Consider the following 13,143-nt stretch of genomic DNA (forward strand, 5'->3'; position numbering starts at 1 on the left):
ACAATTATTGAGTAAACACGTCTTGAAACACGTACTACCATAAACAACTAAATTATAAGTACTTACAGATTATTTTACAATTAAGAAATAAAATAAATAATAACACAAAATAACTATTGGTAAAATTTATTACTAAACTGAGCTAAAAAACTTAGGTACAAAAGAGTTCAAAATTTCCAGGGTATGGCTATCCTCCCGCTCCCATATCCTTCTACTTTCACAGACTTTCAACTTTTCCCTTTCACCCCTAGTAAATGGCAGAACCGATTTTGATGTAAACCATGTCTAATTGTACCTATATGTAAACATCATATCCTTTCGTTTGGTGCTCCATTTGGATTATTTATCCCCACTATATCACCCCTAAGGTGCCCTATATTTAATAAACAGATGAACCGATTTTGATAAAACATGACTAATTGTAATTCAGACGTCAATTGATATGCCGCTTGAGTATATTATTTGACCACATTCGATTATTCATTCCCACTTTTACCGCTATAATCCAATAAATGGATACCTATGCCTCATTATACTTCTCACGTCATGCCCTTTCATTTGATATGCCACTTGGGTATATTTGACAAAATTCATTTTTTTATTCCCACTTTTATACCTATATCCAATAAATGGATGAACCAATTTTGATAAAATATGTCTTATTGTACTTTACACGTCATGTCTTTCATTAGATACGTCACTTGAGTATATTTGATAAAATTCATTTATTTATTCCTACTTTTACCCCTGTATGAAATAAATGGATGAACCTATTTTGATAAAATTTGACTAATTGTTTCTGACAGGTCGTCGTCTATTTTCATTTGATATATCACTTGGGTATAACTGACAACATTCATTTTTTCTATTCCCACTTTTACCCCTATATATTATAATAAACGGATGAACCGATTTTGATACACTAAGTAGGTATATCTAAGAACAACTAATGTAACAAACTATATATATGCATCTAATTCGTTTTACCCGTTAGTGAGCTACGGTTGCACAGACGGACACGCAAACATACATAGCGGACGTAACACCCCTCTTTTTGCGTTGGGGGTTAAAAATATAATACCTACGACATAATTTAAAAGACATTTTATGTAGAAAATTTACCTAGAAGTAACCATAATGCTATTTGTGCAGGTTTTAGACTTATGAAGTTATGAGCAAAAAACTAAATAAAGGTCCTTTGATCCCCCTATTACCCCCTCAGCTAAATCCCCCCCCCCCACGGTACTTTCGATATGATCATCTGGACATGTCAAGGAATAACTTTAGCGTATAATTTACGTAATAAAGTTATTCATGTATAGAATAGAATGCCTTAGCAAATGTTCGCCGTGATTACTTAAATGGTCATAACTTTTTTATTTATGAACCGATTGACATGAAATAAACACTAAATGTTAAGTGAAGCTTACCACAATATATTAGTGAAAACCGCATCTAAATCGGATAAGCCGTTTCTGAGATTAGCGTGCACGAACATACAGACAAACAGACAAAAAAATTTTTAACTACAGTTTTGGGTTCAGGATCGATTTAATAATAACACCTGCTAAGTTTTTTTTTAATATTTTCATTGTACAGACATCACTTTTCTACAATTTTATTATATGTATTGATTTTATGTTATTTTATATGTATTTTCAAGTATATATATCTCCATATTTTTATTTTTTATTCTTATAATGTTTTTATTTTTATATGTTCCATTATGTATATGAATATTCTGTGCAGGATTTTGTTTCGATTTAATATTTATTATTTTTTCCGTATATCTAGACACGCGGCAGCGTGTCAAGCCGAGTTCAAGCGAAGAGAACTGGCGAGCAGCAGCCGTGTGTATATTTACACGAACCATTTCGAGCCACTTTTCACCCCCTTATAACTCGAAAACTATTTAAGTTATATAAACCAAATTTGGTACATATCAAGAGGACAATTGCAATTTTTAAGACTGACTGACTTATAGACATATACAAAACCTAACCCACTTCCAGATGACCTAGAAAGTTCAAATTTTGTAATCAACTAGGTAATAGTGAGTGTACAAAGGAAAAAATCAGAAAATACTGAATTTATTTGTATTTAATTTTTTTTTCAATGACATAAATTTTGTTTGTATGGAAAAATGGAAAAGTTTAAAAAAAAAGAAAATAGTATATTCACCTTACTAGTCTTAAAAAATAGCTCAAAACTAATCAGTGGCCGAAAAAAATTTTGAAATCCATCAATAAATGACTGAGATATAGATTATTGAAGTTTACATATTTTAGGACGAAACATCTGTAGATATTCGAAGCGCCTCTGACATCACACTCACTCGCGCTAGTATCGCTAGGGCGGATTACTTCGATTGCATGATTTCTTTATTCAAAACTGTTATTAAACGTAAAATAAAAGAAAATTGTAATAAAAATATTGCCTTTATTGCTCATACAGTTAAAAATAATATATATAATTTTACATATTCACATTTATTTATTCTTTATTTATGAGTGTTTAGTTTAATTTTAATTTCAGTGTAAATAAATAAATAAATAGTTAAATAAAATCTTTATTTTGCTTTAAACATGGTATTCAATGGTGATACAATTATATTAATAAAGCACAAACATGTTTAGCCAATACAAGCATGCAAAAATAATTACCATAAATGGTGTAATGGAAGAAGGCTTCGTCGAAGGTCGAAATGATTTAATTTGCGTAATATTAATATGAGTGAAACATCTTTAGGCGCGTTTAGAGTAAAATTTCAAGATCGCGTCATGGCAATACCGTAACGTCATGGAGTAAGGCGACGATTCTTCTACAACGATCTTTGCATCTTGATAATAGTGTGTGTACAAATTCACGCTGGATGTTTAGAAAATCATATAATCTAATAAACAGAAAACGAGTTTAAAAAATTGCAGATAATGACGGGGCAATGTGCGCTGACATTCATTACATACAATAAAATATAGAAAATAATACTAAACAAACCATACAGAGAAACCGCAAGAAAAAAAAATCGTATATAAAAAGTATTATATTTATAAAGTAAATCAAATTTGCAGAGTAATTTTCTGTACAAAAAGTAATGATATCCCACCAAAACATAAATGTAAAAATTGGAGCCGAGTTCAATCGTTGACTTAATTTGCCAAAAAAAGAAATGAGATCTAAATGTGTGCCAAGTTCTGCAGACAGTCCAGAAATTTATTTACAAAGATGTATTAAGTTCTTAGGTTGACTGAAAACTCAATTGTTTTATTTTCCCTTAGAGAACAATGTTTATTCCAAAATATAACTTTTTTTAATTTGAATAATATAATTATTTTCACAAAGCAAACAACTAATGACCTATTGAACCCCATAATTTGATGAGGCTAGTTTTACATACTGTTTATATTTTGTAAGGTTCTAAAAACTAGCCTCATCAAATTATGGGGTTCAATAGGTCATTAGTTGTTTGCTTTGTGAAAATAATTATATTATTCAAATTAAAAAAGTTATATTTTGGAATAAACACTGTTCTCTAAGGGAAAATAAAACAATTGAGTTTTCAGTCAACCTAAGAACTTAATACATCTTTGTAAATAAATTTCTGGACTGTCTGCAGAACTTGGCACACATTTAGATCTCATTTCTTTTTTTGGCAAATTAAGTCAACGATTGAACTCGGCTCCAATTTTTACATTTATGTTTTTGGTGGGATTATTATTATAGCAACAGTCACGGTTAGGGGACACTTTGGGCTTCTGCCCTGTTTGTCTTGTGGGGGGCACTGAATACCAGCGTTATGCCGACCATGTCGGCTTGACATATGCTGAGGGCCTCACCATTTAGGTCGCCACACAAATATTTTTATCGTGTTTTGATTTATTTATTTTTTTCTCATTCCTCCTTATTTTTTACGTGTCATTTAAATTATTTTCTCTGTTTTGCGTTATGTTATTTCTTTTTAATTATGTTTTTTATGTTCTATGTGTCAATGTGGTGTACCTAATAAATGATTTTCTTTCTTTCTTTCTTCTTCTTTCAAAAGTGCTTCTAGAAGAAGTCTAATTGGATAAATAAATGTTTGTTTGAGTTTGAATGCTAGCAAAATATGATTTACTAGCTTCCGCCCGCGACTCCGTCCGCGCGGATGTCGGTCTTTGCGTGGATGGTTTATTTCTCCATTTTGAGTAACTCGGACAATGACATCTTATAAATATCTATTGGACCCAAATACGGCTAGGTCTATAATAATACGCAACATGTGTTCGCGGTACCTACTACAGAACAACGTCTATGGATAACTGAAAAATTGAGATTAATTTTTTTTCTACGTATTTTTCCAGGATAAAAAGTATCCTATTTTACGCCCAGGATAATAAGGTATAATTATACCAAGTTTCATCGAAATCGAACCGGTAGTTTTCACGTGATGTCTTCACATACAGACAGACAGACAGACAAAAAATTTTTTAATCAAATATTTGGGTTTGGTATCGGTCCAGTAACACCCCCTGCTAGTTATTTTTTCAATATTTTCAATGTACAGAATTGACCCTTCTACAGATTTATTATATGTATATGTTACAGTCAAAACCCTGAACCAGTCAATAACGTTATTGACCGGTAAAATCAGTTAATAAGGATATTGACTAAGGGCGTCGGTTAATATCCTTATTAACTGATTTTATCTGATTAAACCAGTTAATAACGTTATTGACTAAGGGCATCGGTCAATATCCTTATTAACTGATTTTAAGTCGAGACATCTAGTCAATATAGGTTTTAACCGACGTGCCCAGTCAAAACTCATAAAAAATTAAGGACGTTAGGGAAATGATACTAGAAAATCATTTAAAAAGGTTCATTAAACTTTTTAAAGTGCAATATTTAAGAGTTTTATGTTTTATTAATTAATTCGGGGTATTGTTTGTAAACTGCAACCGCGCGAGAATACGTGCCCCAAAATATTTTTGAAGATGGCAATTGTGTTTTAATAACAACTAGGTTTCCGCCCGCAGCTTCGCCTGCGCAGTCAAAGAAAAACCGCATAGTTCCCGTTCCCGTGGGATTTCCGGGATTGCGTAAGTTTCTGATATGATGGAGTGACCTACAGGTGTACTTCGAAGACTGCTACTGGATCTAATAGACGAGTAGAGCTAGGAATGCCGAGTTTGGGCTCGTTTTGTTAGTTATGTCGAGACCTTACCTCCGTACTTGATGGAGTGACCTGCAGGCTGCAGGTGTACTTCGAAGACTGCTACTGGAACTAATAGACGAGTAGAGCAAGGTGTGCCGAGTTTGGGCTCGTTTTGTTAGTTACGTTGAGACCTTACCTCCGGACTTGATGGAGTGACCTGCAGGTGTACTTCGAAGACTGCTACTGGAACTAATAGACGAGTGGAGCAAGGTGTGCCGAGTTTGGGCTCGTTTTGTTAGTTACGTTGAGACCTTACCTCCGGACTTGATGGAACACAAAGCACACACACCCAAACTCGGCACACCTAGCTTTACTCGTATAACAGTTCCAGTAGCAGTCTTCGAAGTACACCTGCAGGTCACTCCATCAAGTCCGGAGGTAAGGTCTCAACGTAACTAACAAAACGAGCCCAAACTCGGCACACCTTGCTCTACTCGTCTATTAGTTCCAGTAGCAGTCTTCGAAGTACACCTGCAGCCTGCAGGTCACTCCATCAAGTCCGGAGGTAAGGTCTGGACATAACTAACAAAACGAGCCCAAACTCGGCATTCCTAGCTCTACTCGTCTATTAGACCCAGTAGCAGTCTTCGAAGTACACCTCCAGGTCACTCCATCAAATCAGAAACTAACGCAATCCCGGAAATCCCACGGGAACGGGAACTATGCGGTTTTTCTTTGACTGCGCAGGCGAAGCTGCGGGCGGAAACCTAGTTGTTATTAAAACACAATTGCCATCTTCAAAAATATTTTGGGGCACGTATTCTCGCGCGGTTGTAGTTTACAAACAATACCCCGAATTAATTAATAAAACATAAAACTCTTAAATATTGCACTTTAAAATGTTTTATGAAACTTTTTAAATGATTTTCTAGTATCATTTCACTAACGTCCTTAACTTTTTATGAGTTTTGACTGGGCACGTCGGTTAAAACCTATATTGACTAGATGTCTCGACTTAAAATCAGTTAATAAGGATATTGACCGATGCCCTTAGTCAATAACGTTATTAATTGGTTTAATCAGATAAAATCAGTTAATAAGGATATTAACCGACGCCCTTAGTCAATATCCTTATTAACTGATTTTACCGGTCAATAACGTTATTGACTGGTTCAGGGTTTTGACTGTAACATATAGATTAAGTTTATCAATATAAATGAGAAATAAATATCTTTTGTTTTCATTTGCGTATTTTTCTATTTTATAATTTATTAACACATACATCACATTTTTTTATTAAATACAAAATTTTCTTATCCGTTTTATTAGTGAATCTGAACAACTTTCACTAAGGTCTAACATAGGTCGAAAAAAAATTGTCGAAAAAAATTTTATCAAGTTATGCATTTTGTATGGAAAGATTATTATTTTTTTATATTTTGTCCAAATTTCTTTGTAAAAGTTGCTCAGTTATATAAAAATGAAGTTGAAAATATCAATAGAACGTATTCGCAAATTTTGTGTACTAATAAAAAAATCATCATAGATAATCATTGATTGCGATTGATTTATTTCGTAGGTTTAGTTAGATCGAGGTTTTCAAGTTAAGCTTAGTTTAGGATTCAGTAGATTTAGATAGGTAAGTAATACCTAATATATTATTTTTGTTAGTTTTAATTATAATTTATTTCTCAAAAAGATTACATTTCAATCACTTACAGAGAAATAATAATGTATTATAAACAAACATGTTTACTCTACGTACAACGCTAAGCGAGTAATTTACGTAGTAAGTAGTTTATTAGCACAAACAGAATACAGCAAGAAATACCAAAAAAATTGGCGGTTATTTTTTAAACAAGTTCAGACTACCCCAAAGAGTATAATGTATGTATAGGGCATAGAGAGCCCTCTTGAAGCATATGAAGGCAAACCTATTTGACTTTGACATGCGACCATGCGCCCTCTGGATTTTGGGGTTAAAACTAATTCTATATACCTACGTATACATATACGTAATACTAATAACTATGTACCTACCTATTTTTTTTTACTTGATAATATTATGTTGATAGTTGAAAATTGAAATCAAACTTCAAAATATGTGCCTGCTCACATATATTTGCGTCGTTATTGAAATAGGAGAGCTAACTGAAATATCATTTATTTTCAACATTTAAGAAATAAGACTAAAGATCTAAAATGATTACGAAATGGATGGTGTTTTAAAGATTTAGGTGATTTAAAAAAAACTTTTCACTTATAATAATAATTACAAGATTATTTGTAGGTATATAAATTAGTTTCACTAAATGAATATTACCTACGGAGTCTATAAAAATAAGATATTATTGAAGTAGGTATGTACTTACTAAGAATAATGAAGAAAACGACATTAAAAGAAATTAATACTTTATTTTTTAAATGCTTTCACTGTAATATTACATTTTATATACCTAAAACAAAACTGTCCGTGCACATAATTTTCAGTAGAAACTTTTGAAAGCCTGAACGTAGGGCTCGATTCAACGCACTTTCACCACACTCACGAGAACTAGAAACTTCACACGATTATCAACAAAATGAACTAAATATTAACAGCTTTACTTATAAACGTCTCTCAAATTTAAGAGCCCCTCTTAGCTGTTGATCAACGTTTTTTTCACTTATAAACCCAATTCAGTGTTGAGAGGTGTTTAAGTAACAGTTAAATAATGTCAAAATTTAAGAAACGTCCGACCCTGTTTTAAATCTATTTGAGAGACATCATGGCGGATATATTGTCAAACATTTGACGTTTTGTAGCTGCCAAGAGTATATTATTTGTGTTTTTATTCACTTCGCAGTAAAATTGTGGTAAAATGGATATTGATAGTTTGAGTAAGGATTTTACGAATGATGTGCAGGTGCTTCGTGATTTTAGAATTCGTAGGCGTCAAAAAAAATTTTATAAACAGAGCGTGAATTCTCTGGACCTGAAAGAAGAAGAATTCCGGTCGTAGTTTTGGGAAGCATATTGTACGATCTGAGTCACATGCGAACGAGGAATAATTACTATAACTGTCGAGCGTTGCTTCGGGGTGTGGAAGCAAAGATTCCGCATTCTCAATGAAACGTTGTGAGGATTCCTCCACGTGATCAAGATCACGATTATTGCTGGTGCAGTTTTGCACAATTTAACAATACTAATAATAATTAATGAGTCTATTTTAAATCAAGGTAGGTATTTACGCAAAATACTTTCATATGCAAACAAAGTATATTTAATAATGCCAATACATAAATGCTACCTATCCATATTTTAATTCTTTTTTTTTTGTTTCTTTCTAGATCCTACAGGCATTGAAAATCAATTAACAAATCCAACTGTCCCTAATAATGTAGAAGAATAAGAAGATGAATGCGAAAAACAAGGGAAAACATCAACACAGCCATATTGAAACTTATTTTTATAATTAAATAAATATTTTCATATATTTGTAAATTTATTATTGTTTTCTTATAATATTCCTCTTCCAAAGTAAGTATTTAGAGCCTTTTTTCATGAGTCTCCCTTTCCTGTTGGATTGTAATTTCATGCAACTCTTGTTGTTGCTTCATAAGTTCTTCCCTGCTTTTTTGCAAGGAGGATTAATAATAATTGATGCTCATTTTCAGTTATTTGATTTTTCACTGTACAAATATGATAAACAAAACATAATTTTACATAAATCACAGCTGTACAACAATTGCTAAATAATAAATTAAATAACAAAGAAATGACATAATTATATTTTGAAAGTTTATTCGCAGTTAAATGTCATACAAAATAAAGTCTACCATTCATATTTGCCAAAAAGTACATTTTTAGTCAAGTTTTTCGTGAATAGCGGGTTTTATTTCGATAATGTTACTAGAAAAAAATATATTGACGTTACTTAGTTGAGAGACTGCTGAGACAGGTTTATAAGTAAGATTATTTTAATCATTGTTTAAGGAGTTGAGAGTTGTTTAACTGAGAGGTGTTTAAGCAACAGATCAGTCAGTTTTTATAAGTAAGGCTGTAAGTTATTAAACTTCACGTATAGTAGCCGCCATTTTATGACAGAATTAACAAAATAATATTTTGTGATCTGCGAATTGCGATGTAACAAAATATTTTGTTAGTCAATGTTACCAATTAATAAATCATATTTTACACTTTTCATGTCAAATAATAAAATGTTTTCAATATAATTATTAAATCAGTCGCAGTATTTTTTTATGTAAAATATTTTCCTGAATTAAAGTTCTATAGGATAGTGAATTAAAAATCTGAGATAATTGTTCTAATTCATTTAAACTTTGAAAATAGGGAATATAGAAAGGTTTTCATTTGTCTTATTTTACTACATTGATTTCTTATAGACAACACTGAGAAGCTTTCAGAAAATGTTGCAAGTTTATTAATTTGTTACCATATGAAAATATGAAACGATTAAAATCGCAAAATTATTTAATGGAATTTAAAAAAAAAGGTAAGCTTCGCATTCGATCTATTAAAATAAAATAATGTTTCAAGAATAACTGCCATTTATTTAAATTTCTTTATACAATTTCCGATAACTTTAGAAAGTGCGGTGCCATCTTTTGGGGATTTAATATAAACTGATTTAATACGTTTTTACACGCCAAAGTATAGATGGCGTCGCTTTCTTTAATAAATGTCAGTTTGTTCTAGGTGTCCCCCCCCTGGACTACCCCAACGACATTCTAAAGATAGAAGGCTAGTGTCCTAGGTAAAGATATGCTATTTTCATTAGATGTTTTTATTGGTTATTTTATATATATATATATATATATATATATATATATATATATTTTGACTACGCGGGTGAAGCTGCTGGCGGAAAACTAAATACATATATTATAATGTGTGTTTTAGATTGGATAAGTCGGTTCTGGCCGACAGGGTCGCAGTTCAAACCTAACCTAACCTACTGAGTCGAATTTGACACTTAAACCTTTCTGTAATGAGCAAGTAAAACTCGCTATTGTTTTACTTGCTATAGATAGACCACACGTAATAAACTAGTATAACGTCGTATCACTATATTTTATGCGTGAATATCGCATAAAATGGTATTGAAAATCCGTTGCTGAAATTGAAGAGTCAATAAGGTAAAATGCATCCAGTTCGATATTATTGGATAACGCTTGAATGTGTCGAAGTCTATCTATATATAGCTTTATATTGAGTTCACGTAATTTTATAACGCTACAGCGCAAATAGATCAGAGAAAAAGCGACGAAAAATTAATTGGCTAGAAAGAGACGGGAACGCCACATACAACGTGGATGATATAAAGTGTGAAAGAGATGCACGGTGGCAGGTCGATGTACGGCATGAGTGATGCGATTGCGATCTCACCGCACTCGAGCGTTCGTGCAAAACTATTTGGTGGTAAAAAATAAATAAGTAATGTGTTTAAACCTACGTTTATTGTTGAGTTTCGGTTGCCTTTAACGGATAAAATTTACGTCTAAATTAAATTATCAATAATATTGAGTTTACCTACTCAAAAATAATCTGATTTAACGAGTAGACCAGTACCTAGTCATGAATCATGATTGTTTGTCCTACCGGCCTTTCAAATTATAGCGAGGGCTTGCCTGCATGGTCGCTTCCTAACCTAGGATGTTAGCTTGTTTATTGTGTCATTTAATTCAGGTCACCGGTTTAGCCTTGAAAACCCAACAGAGCGAAATGCTGGATAACACCATACGTGGCCGTGTGACTCAAATGAATTCGAAATCCACTATCGTGTGAAGTCTGAAGTATCATAAATAGGATAAGTTCCAATCTTCATCCCAGATTCCTGCAGAAACGGGGCAGCTATGTTACATACCGACAGAGTTTAGTATGTTCATTGTTCAGCTATTAGTATCAAAGTAAAGTTACACTAGTTTTTGTTCTGATGTCTCTTATTGGTTTATAGGAATATTTCTAAATACTTTTTTAATAAAATATTCCTTATATTTGCTGTGATGTGTCTTCGAAATCATATTATGTTAAAATATTAGTCTAAGGACTGGCGCAGATATAGCGAAGCTATACTCGACACACTCATCGTTATTCGTTTTGCAATTTATCGATAGATACACGTGTACATTCGCGATTAAAATGATGGATTGGGACATGATTGATTGCATTACTTGAAAAGAAGAAACAGATTTTGGGTGGACGAAATTTGGTTGCCGCGCGAGCGTATCGTTGGCGCGCCCAGCGGCCGGCGCGGCGGCCCGGCGACCGAAAGCGGGTGCGCGCGTTGTACTTGTAGTGCGTCGCGCGCTACCGATCGCATGTGACGTTTCGATGCTCCTCGGGAATAAATTGTTGTTATTTGATTTTGATTTTTTTATTTCGGATAATGTCGATAATAGTTTGATAATGAAAAATGCGCTGCGCTGCGCCTCGCTATATCTGTGCCGGGCCTAATACCCGATTTCACCAGTGACCCTTAAACAGACTGCTAAGTAAGATAAATAAGTAAGTAAATCACTACCTAACCTAAATTCTGTTTCACCATCAATAGGGGCACCTAAATAAGATACCCCTAGTTAAGTCACAGAATAATGACTGACGACTGACGACTGACGACATGTTAGGTTAGGTTTGTTAAAAAAAAAACTACACAGAAATAGGAGCCCCGCGAAGCGGGGCTCCGTCAACGCGCACAGTTTATCCTGTGAGTATGCGTACTTACTTTAGGATGAACTAGTTTGGCCTAGCCTAAACTGATTTATCCTATTGGGCATAGGACGAACTAGTTTGGCCTAGGCTTTACCAGTTCATCCTATCGTGTATAGTAAGAACTAGTTTAGCCTAGGCAAAACTAGTTTGTCCTGAAATCGGGTTTGGCCGGTAACATATACATCGTCGTCACTATCCATTTTTAATACGTTATATAGGATAAATATCTGTCACTAATGTAAGAGGGTCGAATATTCACCCTCTATATTTTAAGGGCTACCTAACGATTTAGATGACACTTATCTGTCGGTGAAAGCAAATTTTACGTTAGGTATCCCCTAAATTTAATTAGATGACACTTAAATTTTATAGATAGGGAGGCGAAGAGGGGAATTTTCTGCAATACTCGAGCGTGGCAGTTTAAGATATGAGAGATACCTTAGACCTAATAGAACAAACTTTTTCACTATTTAGCTCTATATGTAGTGACGCGCGCCTAGGATAGACGATCAGATTAGTAAAAAAAAATCGATAGTCTGAAATACTCGAGCGCGTCAGATTAAGATATTGGGGGTTGATTTTAGTGTTTTAAGACTAAATTTAATTAATCTGACCATAAGTCCTTGACGCCGCAGAGTTATAGGGTCGCGAACTTGTAAAAAAAAACGTTAACCCGGCATTCTCGAGCGCGATTTTTTTTATTTTTATTTTGAAGAATATAATCTAAAACTTACTAAAAACACAAAATCTGCCGGTTTCCGCATGACCGGAAGTCTGGAGGAGCCATTTCGTCTTCCGAAAAACGCGTTGCAGCATATAAGTCGCGAACTTTACTTTTTCAAAAAAAAAAGTTTAAATAAAAAAGGTAATTTTATTTTACAAAAAAAGTAGCTTTTCATTTTTGTCCAAAGTTTAATTTTTTTTTACTTGAAGCATCATAAAAACTCAAACTCCCGGTTTTTTGAGTATATCTCGAAAACTGAGGGTGGTAAGAAAAATTGATATGAAATAACGATGATTAAAAAAAAGAAACCCACAAACCTTTTTCGGTCAGATTAAGAAAACCCACCAACATTTTTATCAGATTAAGAAAATATGCTTTCAGGATACCTAGATAAACCTCCCCTATGAAAATCTGACGCGCTCGAGTATTTCAAAAGGACTTTTTTTTTCTGCATTTTCAAAAATTCATCGTAACTTATCGTCATGCCGTAATCGTCAGTTTTTTTAAGGGGAGCTTTCTTGGGGCCTAATTAACACCCCTTCCGAAAATCTGACGCGCTCGAGTAAATTTTTT

General features: G+C 33.3%; 1 protein-coding gene across 5 annotated transcripts in view; it reads left to right on the forward strand.

Annotated features, from left to right (window-relative positions):
- LOC123705270 (ecotropic viral integration site 5 ortholog-like) overlaps window positions 1-13,143 on the forward strand; it is an 85,714-nt gene that overhangs the window by 13,111 nt on the left and 59,460 nt on the right. The window contains exon 1 of one of the 5 annotated variants that reach the window (XM_045653986.1): window positions 11,624-11,642. The exons of the other annotated variants lie outside the window; for them this stretch is intronic. The gene's annotated coding sequence lies outside the window, so the exon portion shown is untranslated. Of the gene's footprint in view, window positions 1-11,623; window positions 11,643-13,143 lie in introns of those variants that run through there. 5 annotated transcript variants of the gene reach the window in all.

This window comes from Colias croceus, chromosome Z (assembly GCF_905220415.1).
Source record: "Colias croceus chromosome Z, ilColCroc2.1".
Lineage (NCBI taxonomy): Eukaryota > Metazoa > Arthropoda > Insecta > Lepidoptera > Pieridae > Colias > Colias croceus.